The 12,630-nt window shown below is 44.7% G+C and overlaps 1 protein-coding gene across 2 annotated transcripts in view; it reads left to right on the top strand.

Moving 5' to 3' along the window:
- Nucleotides 1-2,748: 2,748 nt before the first annotated feature.
- Nucleotides 2,749-12,630, top strand: part of BAK1 (BCL2 antagonist/killer 1) — a gene marked incomplete at its 3' end in the record, with an annotated part of 37,800 nt that continues 27,918 nt past the window's right edge. Inside the window, exon 1 of one of the 2 annotated variants that reach the window (XM_083619688.1) lies at nucleotides 2,749-3,003. The remainder of the gene's footprint in view (nucleotides 3,004-12,630) is intronic. The other variant, XM_083619690.1, reaches the window with a different exon arrangement.

The raw sequence follows: 12,630 nt of genomic DNA, 5'->3' as shown, positions 1-12,630 counted from the left end.
CTGCTAGAGGTCTGTGAAATTTGTGTCCCGGGCTTTTTATATTCACCTATACAGTTTTTGAACAGCTTAGTTCACAAACATCATGGAATTTAAATGCTGCAAACCCGGAAGTAGGTGTTCCGTTTTGTGAACTTTGCCTCAGAAATTGAACATGCTCCGTTTTGTGTCCTGAGCTTCCATTTTTACTGTTGTGCTCCTAATTTAAAGGTAAAGGTAAAGCGACCCCTGACCATCAGGTCCAGTCGTGACTGACTCTGGGGTTGCAGCGCTCATCTCGCTTTATTGGCCGAGGAAGTATAGCTCATGTGGTCATGTGGCCAGCATGACTAAGCCGTTTCTGGTGAACCAGAGCAGCACACGGAAACACTGTTTACCTTCCCACTGGAGCGGTACCTATTTATCTACTTGCACTTTGACGTGTTTCAAACTGCTAGGTTGGGAGGCAGGGACCGAGCAATGGGAGCTCACCCTGTCGCCAGGATTCGAACCGCCGACCTTCTGATCCTTCTGATCGGCAAGTCCTAGGCTCTGTGGTTTAACCCACAGTGCCACCCCTCCATTGTAATTGCAGTGTTATGAGGAGAGCTCTGCAGCCTAGCTGGTTTGAAGAGAGAGAGAAAGCTGCTTTGGGTGGGGGTGGGGCCGAGAGAAAGGTCTGACTTGGGGGGGGGGGAAGAGCTGTGAGCCCGCCCGCCCGCCCTGCCCCCTTGAGGGAAGCAGCCTACCTGAAGTTGAACATGCCTGATCTACAATACTGTTTTATTTTATTGTACAGCACAGTGGTACCTCTGGTTATGTACTTAATTCATTCCGGAGGTCCGTTCTTAACCTGAAACTGATCTTAACCTGAAGCACCACTTTAGCTAATGGGGCCTCCTGCTGCCGCCACGCCACCGGAGCACGATTTCTGATCTTATCCTGAAGCAAAGTTCTTAACCCAAGGTAATATTTCTGGGTTAGCGGAGTCTGTAACCTGAAGCGTATGTAACCCGAGGTACCACTGTACATTGATTATTGCTTTCGTTTTATGGCTCAGTAGTCTCGTTTGTTGTTGTCGTTTAGTCGTGTCCAACTCTTCGTGACCCCATGGACCAGAGCACGCCAGGCACTTCTGTCTTCCACTGCCTCCCGCAGTTTGGTCAAACTCATGCTGGTAGTTTCGAGAACACTATCCAACCATCTCGTCCTCTGTCATCCCCTTCTCCTTGTGCCCTCCATCTTTCCCAACATCAGGGTCTTCTCCAGGGAGTCTTCTCTTCTCATGAGGTGGCCAAAGTACTGGAGCCTCCACTTCACAATCTGTCCTTCCAGTGAGCACTCAGGGCTTATTTCCTTAAGAATGGATAGGTTTGATCTTCTTGCAATCCATGGGACTCTCAAGAGTCTCCTCCATAATTCAAAAGCATCAATTCTTCGGCGATCAGCCTTCTTTATGGTCCAGCTTTCACTTCCATACTTCACTACTGGGAAAACCATAGCTTTTGCTATACGGACCTTCGTTGGCAAGGTGATGTCTCTACTTTTTAAGATGCTGTCTAGGTTTGTCATTGCTTTTCTCCCAAGAAGCAGTTACAGATAGGTAGCCGTGTTGGTCTGCCATAGTCAAAACAAAAAAATTTTTTTCCTTCCAGTAGCACCTTAAAGACCAACTAAGTTAGTTCTTGGTATGAGCTTTCGTGTGCATGTATCTGAAGAAGTGTGCATGCACACGAAAGCTCATACCAAGAACTAACTTAGTTGGTCTTTAAGGTGCTACTGGAAGGAAAAAATTTCCCAAGAAGCAGGCGTCTTTTAATTTCATGGCTGCTGTCACCATCTTCAGTGATCATGGAGCCCAAGAAAATAAAATCTCTCACTGCCTCCATTTCTTCCCCTTCTATTTGCCAGGAGGTGATGGGACCAGTGGCCATGATCCCATCACCTCGTTAGATAGTAAAATTCATGTTAAATTGCTGTTTTAGGGGTTTCAGGTGGTGAGTGTGCATAGGGTCCAAATCACAGGGCATCCATGAAGCTCACTGGGTGACCTTGGACCAGTCACTCCCTCTCAGCCTAACCTACCCCACAAGCTTGTTGTGAGGAGGGGGAGACTCACGTGTGCAAGCTTCAGCTCTTTGAAGGAAAGGTAAGGGGACCCCTGACCATTAGGTCCAGTCATGGCCGACTCTGGGGTTGCGGTGCTCATCTCGCTTTATTGGCCGAGGGAGCCGGCGTACAGCTTCCGGGTCATGTGACCAGCATGACTAAGCCACTTCTGGCAAACCAGAGCAGCACACGGAAACACTGTTTACCTTCCCACCAGAGCGGTACCTATTTATCTACTTGCACTTTGACATGCTTTCGAACTGCTAGGTTGGCAGGAGCAGGGATCGAGCAACGGGAGCTCACCCCGTCGCAGGGATTCGAACCGCCGACCTTCTGATCGGAAAGTCATAGGTTCTGTGGTTTAACCCACAGCTCCACCCGCATCCCTTTTTGAAGGAAAAGTGGACTATAAATGAAATGAATGAATGAATGAATGCTAAACGGCATGATGAGGATGAGGATGTCAAATACCAAAAGTTGGAATCCTGTGTCAGATCACATTGCAACTCCCGTTGCGTAACATCTGACGCACCTATAACAAATATTTCACATCAACCTTCACAGAGGTGGTTTTGCAGGAAATCTGGCGGAGGGGATGAGTGGGAATAAACTCTTTCCGGACCTTTCTACCTCTCTCTCTCTCTCTCTCTCTTTTAATAATACTGTACATATTACATCTCGCGGCTACCAGGCTGCAACCCTAGAGGGAGCTGCGTATCGGCCGCTTTGCCGGCTGCCTGCCGCCTTCCTTTCGCCTTCTCTCCTCTCGCCTCGCCCCTCCTCGCAGCGGAGGAAGCGGCCGAGAAGCAGCAGGAAGGCGGCCAGAGAAGGATGCGCTAGCAGCGGCGCCGCATCCCGAGCTCGCCGCGCAACCCCAGGGACAGCTCGCCGGAGGGAAGGGGCGCGGCGGGAAGGCGGGTGAGTGGAAGCGAGTCCGGGGCGGCGGGGGACATATCGGGGGCTGCAGGATGGATGGGGCGGCAAAAGGGTCCGGCGGGTGCTGCTGGCGCTGGGCGCCTGCTCCTCCTCGGAGCCGGAGGCGTTTATTCGCCGCGCCTCAGCCCAGCGGAAGGACATAATTCTCCAAAGGTCCCCGAGAGGCGGGATAGCGAGGGACCAGGCCGCCGCCCACGCCATGCCAGGGGACCCGGCAGTGGCGAGGGACCGCGAGGGGAAAGGGACCCCGCGCTCCCGGGCCAGCCAGGTCGCTTCTCGGGAGCCGCGCTGCTGGGCGCGCCACGCCAACGCAAGGAAGCGACCGGCGGGCTTGGCTGCGGCCCGCTAGCTGGGCGCGCGTGCGCGCACGGAGCTGAGCGGAAAATGCGGAGTCAGCAGCGCCTCGGGGAGCTGCTGCTGCTGCAACTGCAGGGAAATGGAGCTGGCTTCTCCGCCAGGCTTTTTTTTCCCTTTCCCCTCCTAGACGCGGCTACTTGAGATCTGGCAAGGTTTAAACATCCGGAATAGGATCTCGCGCGCGGGTGTGTGTGTGGGTGTTCATCCACCGCATGCATGTGCGCTATCATTATTACTAGTACTATTTGGAGTTAAACAAGCCGTAGCTTAGGGCCCCACTCTCTTGGGGCCCCCAAAAAAATTTAAAGGAAAAAAACAACTGGATGTACATTTCCAAAATATAAGATAAAAAACAAATAAAATAAAACCTACATACAGCAACAGTGTTTCGTGTTGTGTAGGCTCCTGTGATGTAAGTAATGGGCCCCCAATCATTTTAAGTTAAGAGCTTCATAATTACTTCACTATTAATATACTTCTTCTTAATTGTATTGCTGTTCAACAATTACTTTGATAAAATACATATTTTGAGATGTGCAAATGGCTTTAGATTAAGGTTACCAGATTTTTTTCCAATGAATCTGGGGACACTTTTCAACTTAAGTAGGAATCATAGGATTTTGTCAGGGTAAGGTAAAGGTAAAGAGACCCCTGACCATTAGGTCCAGTCGTGACTGACTCTGGGGTTGCAGCGCTCATCTTGCTTTATTGGCCGAGGGAGCCAACGTACAGCTTCCAGGTCATGTGGCCAGCATGACTAACCCACTTTTGGCAAACCAGAGCAGCGCACGGAAATGCCGTTTACCTTCCCGCCAGAGCGGTACCTATTTATCTACTTGCACTTTGACGTGCTTTCGCACTTCTAGGTTGGCAGGAGCAGGGACCGAGCAACGGGAGCTCACCCCGTCGCGGGGATTCAAACCGCTGACCTTCTGATCAGCAAGTCCTAGGCTCTGGGGTTTAACCCACAGCGCCACCCGCATCCCTTTTTTTTGTCAGGGTACTGATTTGTAAATCCAGGGACTGTCCCTGGGAAATGGGGACGTCTGGTGACCTTACTTTAGATACCTATTAGATCCATAAATTACGATATAGCATATATTCAACACAAAAAACAGCGACAATTTGTAGTTGACAAAGGACAGCTGGACATATAAAGGGCCCCATTACCTTCAGTAGCATAGGGCCTCATCAAACCTAAATCTGGCCCTGCTGGCAAACCACAGCACCTCAAGTTATTCCAGAGTAATGACCAAGTGGGGATTTGAGCCCTGGCCTTCCAGGTCTGACACTTGTAACCAGTAAGTGCTAGGGTGTGATCCTGAGGATGCAGGATCTAGGAGAGGGTGCATCCTCCCCATTTTTCTAATGGCATTATATTAATGTGCTTCCGTGGCAGCTACGTGATTGCTTTGCGCAGCACTGTCAACGTGCAAGAGGAACAAATGCTTCTCTTGCTCCACGGCTACAACTGGGGAGTTTGAATTGTGAGGTGGATTAAGCTTTCTCCGGTGTCCCCCCCCCCCCATTGATCTGCAGCTGGTGGGGCAGGACCCACAGCTCAGTCTGACCCTAACTCATGTCTTAACAGTGGCACTTTTATTGTGTGGATATGTAGTAATAAAGTGAAGAAAAAGGTCCCCAAGGTTGTCCTTTTCATGTTTTAAATGGCTGACTCCCTTGACCAAGAACTTGAAAAAGTTGCATATTCAGCCCCTTCTGCAACTGGCTCCTATGCATATTGATTACGGACAGTGCTTTTTCCGGGCGGGACACAGTGGTACGCATACCCCTAAACATTCTGTGAATCTTTGTACTTTTTTCCATTTACTGTATTTATTTCCCCCGATTTGAACTATAAAATGGTGATTTTCTTGAGTCAAAATGAGAGTACCCCTAAATATTTTTTAAAGGAAAAAAAGCACTGATTAAGGAACAGTTCATGAAGTGGTTCATAGGTGATAAATGTGTTTATAATTGGTCCTTTTGGTTTCAGTGGTACTTGCTTCCTAGACGGTAACAAGGTGACTTCTTTGGAATGTGCATAGCTGCTACTGGATTTTTTAGGAACAACAAAACACAGCCACCCAGAGTCACATAGGCGGGGTACAAATGATAACCACCTCCTCCTCCTCCTTCTTCTTCTTCTTCTTCTTCTTCTTCTTCTTCTTCTTCTTCTTCTCCCAGTTTAACACACAATTTGCACTTGAGAAGGGTGTTCTGCTCTAGTAGGCATTTTGAGTTATAATGTCAGATAAAGATGCTGTGTTAACTATGGTATAAAGTAGTCCTAACTTTCTGTACAAAAAAAGGTAGTGGGGAAAATCCTATTTGAATTGGGGGAACATTGAAGTTGTTGGAAAAACCAAAGAAGAAATTGACCATTCAAATGAGCAGAAATTCCAAGAGAAGTTGGGATATAGGGAAATGGGATAGATATATATACAGTGGTACCTCGGGTTAAGTACTTAATTCGTTCTGGAGGTCCGTACTTAACCTGAAACTGTTCTTAACCTGAAGCACCACTTTAGCTAATGGGGCCTCCTGCTGCTGCCGCGCCACCGGAGCCCGATTTCTGTTCTCACCCTGAAGCAAAGTTCTTAACCTGAGGTACTATTTCTGGGTTAGCGGAGTCTGTAACCTGAAGCGTATGTAACCTGAAGTGTATGTAACCCGAGGTACCACTGTATTCAAAATATAATATTAGTTCAAAACTAAAATGCAATTTTTTACATAGTGCATTAAGGATGCTTTTATACGACTCTTAATTGTATATAGAGGCTTGCATTTTTCTAAAGTGTTTTTTATGTTTATAGATACATTGTAATTGCATAGTAGCAAATAACACACCCACCCACCCACGACTTTACCAGTGCCTTAGGCTGCGTACACACCATCCATTTAAAGCATGCACACACTTCCCAGGAATCCTGGGAACTGTAGTTTATTGAAGGGGTAAACTGCAGTTCCCAGGATTCTTGTGTGGGGTAATGTGTTTTAAATGTATGGTATTTATGCAATCTTAATCTTCCCATGTGGTAACTGCAGTGTCCTCTAGGAGTTAGTGCACTGGTGGGATAGAGAGGATTGACATTCCTCAAATGTTTCTTAATGAACTTTGGTAAGTTACATTTGTTCCCTAAACTTCAGCATGTATCTCTCACAGTGTGTATAGATGCCAAGCCGGTCATTTTTTATGGAAAAATAACACATACAGTGGTACCTCGGGTTACATACGCTTCAGGTTACATACGCTTCAGGTTCAGAATGGACCTCTGGAACGAATTAAGTACTTAACCCGAGGTACCACTGTATTGTCATTTGATAGTGATCACGTCTGATGTTTTTTGTTTACCTTGTTATTTATAGTGAAATATTGGGAGGAATTTCCCAGGAACTCAATGGGGTTCACTTCTGAGTAGACCTATATAGGACTGAACCATTATAGACCTCATCTCTGCAGTTTCTGTTTTGATTTTGCAAGAATCTCAGTCACGTGTATTTGCATAAAACAGAGATGAGATCTCACAGTACTACAGTATATTATGGCAAAAACTTTCATGGGCTAGAAGATGTTGTGAAAAAAATGTAAACAGTGAGATCAAATGGCAATGAAATGCAAACAGTACTATCTATGACAATTCCACTTCAGAGTAAATGTATGCCAAATAAGAGTAGTGATAATTCACATCAGCAGTAATAATGCAATCATTGATATTCATAGTGGGACAGAAAGCCCCAATCCCTATTAAAGCAAAATATAATAGAACAGAACTTCTCCATAACTTGTAGTCAGTTTCATGCCGGAGTCTCTCTTTGTTTAAAAACAGCAGCAAAATGCCCTGAGCAGTTGAAATACAGTGGTACCTTGGTTTACAAACTTAATCTGTTCCGGAGGTCCGTTCTTAAACTGAAACCATTCTTAGACCGAGGCATGCTTTACCTAATGAGGCCTCCCACCGCTGGTGCCCTTCCACTGTTGGGATTCCGTTTTTAGACTGGTGGCACTGTAGGTTAAACCACAGAGCCTAGGACTTGCCGATCAGAAGGTCGGCGGTTCGAATCCCCGCAACGGGGTGAGCTCCCATTGCTTGGTCCCTGCTCCTGCCAACCTAGCAGTTCAAAAACACGTCAAAGTATGGTTAGGGGTCCCTTTACCTTTACCTTTAAAGTTCTCAAACCAGGACACTATTTCCTGTTTTGCGGAGTTTGTAAACCGAATCATTCTTAAACAGGACTGTTCTCAAACCGAGGTACCACTGTATTCTACTTCTTGCTGAATGTAAGATTTGTGCCAGGGTACTCTTATGTGTAGAGACTGGCCTATTTGTCCATGTAGAATCCAGAAGGGTGGGGATGACATTATAGCATATATCAAGTTGGAAGATGAGTATGGTCAATGAATCCTTGATGTGTGCCTTTCATGTAACTTGCATTTAAGCTTTAATATAATTGTCACATGCTTTTTTTTTGCATTTCATTACCACTTGATCTCACTGTTTACTTTCTTCTTTGTATACCCAAGTACCTGCCAACTGAAGATAACAACTTTATGCATCTGATGAAGCAACAAGGCCTCGTTGTTATGTTTGGCTACAACAGTCTGACATGTCTACCTCACTGGAAACTGTTACAGTGAAATAATGCATTTTGCTATCAGGACTGGGTCAAGGTGGGCAGGTTATTGCAAGGTTCTGAAATAGTTTATCAATTTATGAAAATATTTATATGCCAATGTATCATAAAAATATATCACAGCCATTTACAACAATATAGAAACAGAAAACCAAGCCCTAAAAAGTTAAAAACAAAAAGAAATTAAAAACAAACACCATTGTGAGGGATGTAGTCTTAATTGCCTGCATAGGCCTGGTGGAATAGAAAGATTTTCAGCAGGTGTTGACAAATTGGCACAGAAGGCGCCCACTTTTACATCACCTTCTAGGATGCCAGTGTAATGTTTCTTCATAACTCTGAAGTTGACATGTTTTAACAGTTTCCCAGCCCTCTTTTTAGTGGTGCATGGTTTTTCATAATTTAGTCAAAGGTAAGAGCACCTAGCAGAAGTGGCCATGAAAATCAGTGAGAAGGTTCATGTTCTCTTCTATGTGTATCTCTACATATCACTGTAATTGAAATACATTATCATCACTAAATGTATTACTTGGCGTTCACCAGCAGGCTTCAGGGCAGATTGCAGCAATCTAAAATTCAGTATTGAAAGCAGTTGAAGCAAGTCACAGGAATAGGATGATTCCCCAAAACACATATCTCTGGTATCAAAGGCCAGGGCAAAGAGGTACATCTTTAGCATAGCATCAAAACTGTATAATGAAGGTGCTAGAAGGGGTCAGCAACTGTTTTCAGCCGTGGGCTGGTCCACCATCCCTCAGACCGGACTATATTTTGAAAAAAAAACCACGAACGAATTCCTATGCCCCACAAATAACCCAGAGATGCATTTTAAATAAAAGCACACATTCTACTCATGTAAAAACATGCTGATTCCCGGACCGTCCGCGGGCCGGATTGAGAAGGCAATTGGGCCACATCTGGCCCTAGGTTGCCTACCCCTGTGCTAATGCAGCTCTTTGGGCAGGAATTCCACAACCTATGAGCTCCCACAGAGAATGCCCTCTTTCAGCTTCTGAGGGTGGTGGAACTGCCAAGAGGAGTCCTGCTGATCTTAACACCCAAGAGGGTCCGTAGGGAAGGAGGTGGTCTTTGGGATATTGTGACATGACCTTATTGACGTTGCGTCATCTGTGTGTATGGTGTATGAAGACAATTTTCTGTCCCAAGGGGCTCATCCAAGGCGGGTGAAATAACAGAGAAAGGAAATGGAAGTGAAGGCAGGGCTAAAGGGGTGAAAGCTGTGCAACCCTTTCAAGACTCTGTGAATGTAAATGTCCTCTGTGTACAGCCACCAAGACTTGTAGCCCTAGGTAAACCAAGCTCACTCAGAAGTAAGCTCTGCTGAATTGAATAGGGTCTGTTCCCTAGTCCTGCAGTCTCTCATGGCCAACCTCCTAGGGGCCACATAGCAGTGATGGGCAGGGCTGGAGCAAGAGGTGTGATTCTTGCCCTCATACAGTAGACCGTTCAACAAGTAGCGTAAGTCCAATCACAGAACGGCAACCCCGTGCCGCCACAATGGCAAGGGTAGCACACTAGAGAATATGGAAAAGTTTTTCAAAGCTGTTTTTCAAAGATTGAACTGGATGAGATGTTCTTCAATAGGTCTTGAGTTGGCCTGTGAATACTTTCGTTATCCTGAGCAAACCGATTTGTATGACTGGTTTTTCAGACTGATGAAGCGTGTAGCAAAACCTGTAATATATCTGGAGAACAGGTCTCCTTTTGCCCACTTGCGTTATTCTCACCAGGGTGGTGGCTTTGATTTGCCTTCCTGTGGTTGATCCATGCATACGGCTTTGTGTTTCCAACTCAAGACTAGTTGAACGGTTCATTTATCCAGTCTGTATAACATTTATTGCACATGTAACATGATAAGATACAGTTGTACATTTATCCACTCCATGTTTACAGTATCTCCAGGCTTTGTTTTGCACATGGCACCTTAGTATGTTTGTTGCTTGGATGGTTACAAGTCTATCTCTAGTCTAGCTATTATTCTAGTAAATTTGGTTTTACACTTTTAAGCTAGTTTGTGGTGGTGTTGTTTTGTTGCATGTCAACACTACAGACTAAAAGCCCTAACAGAGCAGAGGGGAAGGACCATGAGATGTGTTCCTCCTGCAGATGAACACACAAGAAAAGGAGACAGATCAAAAAGTACAGTAAACCCAATGCCCCAATGATGGCGTAACTTTTGACTGCACAGCAGTTCCCAGCATGAGCCACCACTTTGCAAAACTAGACTGTCTGATGTGCCACTTTCCCAAACTCACGTTTTGTTAGGTTTGCGGTGATCTGATAATGCATATGGCAAGCAGTTCAGCATGGCACAAGTTGGGACCCATCACGCAGTCACATTCAACCTTTCCCTTGAAGAGATAATTTTCTGGTTATCTGCCTTACTACATTTCATCCACGAGAAATATTGCTCCTTTATAAAGGACTGTTTGGGATCGACATTCAGTCCCTTCCATGCAATAAATCATTTTATGTGCGTAGCCAAGACTTGGGACATTCCAAACACACACTTAACTTCTGAGATTGTCTGGCTAGCTGTATGGCCTGAGAAAACTGGAATTCTTTTTTTTTAAAGCAGCATTCAATTTGAGTCCCAAGCTCTTTTGAGAATCCTATTTGACTTGCTTGTCTTCTCCATATAATTTCCTTGCAATTTGTAGCAAACCATTGATAGAACCTGTGATATACTGTGATAAAGTAGAGGAAGGGGGCAGGATAATACAGAGGCGTAACCAGGATTTTTGTTGGGGTACCAGGCCTTTTGTTGGGGGGGGCAGAACCTCAGTTCGCTATGTATTTTTATTGATTGGGGGTGGCCCAATGGCCTGCTTGCTTGTTTTAAGGAAGCATATATGCATTTCTTAGAAAAGGATTAACCACCAGAGGTGATTTGTCATTCTCTGCAAACACAGACCCACAGACTGAACTTATGCTTGCAGGAAATGAATTTGAATGTGGCTAACTTGAGGTATTGATGAGATGTCTCAGTGGTTATCTCTTGTCAGGTCAGTAACCTGACAATTGTGCCTTCTGCATATTGGAAAAATGAATCACCCTGAGCTGCTGGAACTCACATCTGCTCTGGGTTATTATCAACATCACATAGCAGCTTCATATATTACCACTATTATGCTATTGTCATGCATGTTGCTTCTCAGAGCACAGAAGGTTAGGTCCCTGCCCTGAGGAGCTTACAAGCTAAATTTTAACACAGATGAAATAACAGAGGACTGGAAGAGAAGTGTGGGCAAGGGTAAACAGAGAAGCAATATATAGCTTTTTTCAGTTGCGTATGCTTAGGCTTTGCGCCTCATTTTAAAACAGCTGTACAGGTTGCCGGTTTATTTCCAGGTCCAATTTAAGGTGCTAAAGCTGATTGATCTGTGTTATATTATTTTAGAGATCTATTCTCTTTAAAAAAAAAATACTGGTTATTACAAGGTTTGTTAGATTCCAAATGTGCTCCAAATTTGCTTCTTGTTTCCATATTGCTTTTTTTTTTAATGGATCACTTATGTAAGAGCTTACATATTTTGACAAAAGGAAATTTTGCCTAAGGGGTTTGGATGCAGAAGGAAGAGTTTGCAAAGCCGTGCCCCTGTATGTGTGTGTGTGTAATAAATACACACTGTGGGAAATGGAAACATAGATAGGGCAAAGGTCTGTTTTATAGTTGGGACCGAGTAGGCAGAGTGCCTACATGGCACGCACTTTCTGATAAGATCAGAATGTTTGCAATCTCCTGGCATTGCTGCTGCATCCATGTCCATTCTGCCAACTTCTAGTTTCTGGCAATTGACTCTTTTGATTTCCTCTGTGGAAACAAATATCACTAGTGTTCCCTAGATTAACCCATTCCCAGCTGGTTAACATTAGAACTTGTGCTGTCTGAATGCTTGTGTCCAGTTTGATTGTGGGTTCTTGATCACATGTAATGTGTTCTTTGGATTGTTTTAATTTGATACCAGCTGCCCAGAGTGTGGCTTTATGAGGGAGGGGCAGAATATAAAATATTTTAAATGAATATACATAAAATGAGAATGCCCTCAGTCCTCTGTTTGCTCTTATGTCTGGCCGCCTTCTGATTCCATACATATAGTTATAACCTTGTGGTCCATTTTAATTAATCTAAAATAACTACAAGGTCTTGCTTTCCAGCACACAGTCGCTGAGGCATGTTAGAATTCTGGAAGGAGTGGGGAAATCCCATTGCCTCACTGCGTTTAACAGCATGCTAAATCCATGCAAAGTGATCTGAAGTATTATGCAAATAAGGGTCTTATCTTAATTACACAAACCTGAAGAGTTCTTGGTGGAAACATTCTCTCTCCCTATTATTTTCATTTCTGTGAGCCCCTTATTTTATGTCCGTGAATAAGTTTCTGAGTCCTTGAAATGTGATATACAGGTGATTATTATAATTAGCATTATTCAAAATGATTTACAGAGGGGGCAGGGCCCTGTCCTTGTATACTGTCTAAAGTACAATGCATGGTGATGACGTTAGGCAAATAATCATCAGTCATAATTGAGCTGGCAACAGTTATGAGTTTACTAATAAAGAAAATCTGTGTATGACCAGTTCCTGTACCGGAA

Source organism: Podarcis filfolensis (genome assembly GCF_964270895.1).
Source record: "Podarcis filfolensis genome assembly, chromosome: 6".
NCBI classification, from domain to species: domain Eukaryota; kingdom Metazoa; phylum Chordata; class Lepidosauria; order Squamata; family Lacertidae; genus Podarcis; species Podarcis filfolensis.
This window is presented reverse-complemented; position numbering and strand designations above follow the sequence as displayed.